The following is a 225-nucleotide window of genomic DNA, read 5'->3' on the forward strand; positions in this document are numbered from 1 at the left end:
GATTGCGCTGAACGCTGGATGGAACTCTAGATCCGACACGGAGGAAGGATACTTTAATTTTTGAATGCCGCTCAACGTGCTGTTGGGCTTTTGCGAAGATTACAAACGCGTAGTTGTCAACGCTCGCCACGAATTGATTTTGATACGAGCGCGCAACGATTACAATTGCTTGGTGGGAAATCCTGCGACGGAGCCTGAAGTTGAATTATTCAAAGTGCAGTGGCG

Source organism: Trachymyrmex cornetzi, unplaced genomic scaffold (assembly GCF_001594075.2).
Source record: "Trachymyrmex cornetzi isolate Tcor2-1 unplaced genomic scaffold, Tcor1.1 scaffold3151, whole genome shotgun sequence".
In the NCBI taxonomy this organism is placed as follows: domain Eukaryota; kingdom Metazoa; phylum Arthropoda; class Insecta; order Hymenoptera; family Formicidae; genus Trachymyrmex; species Trachymyrmex cornetzi.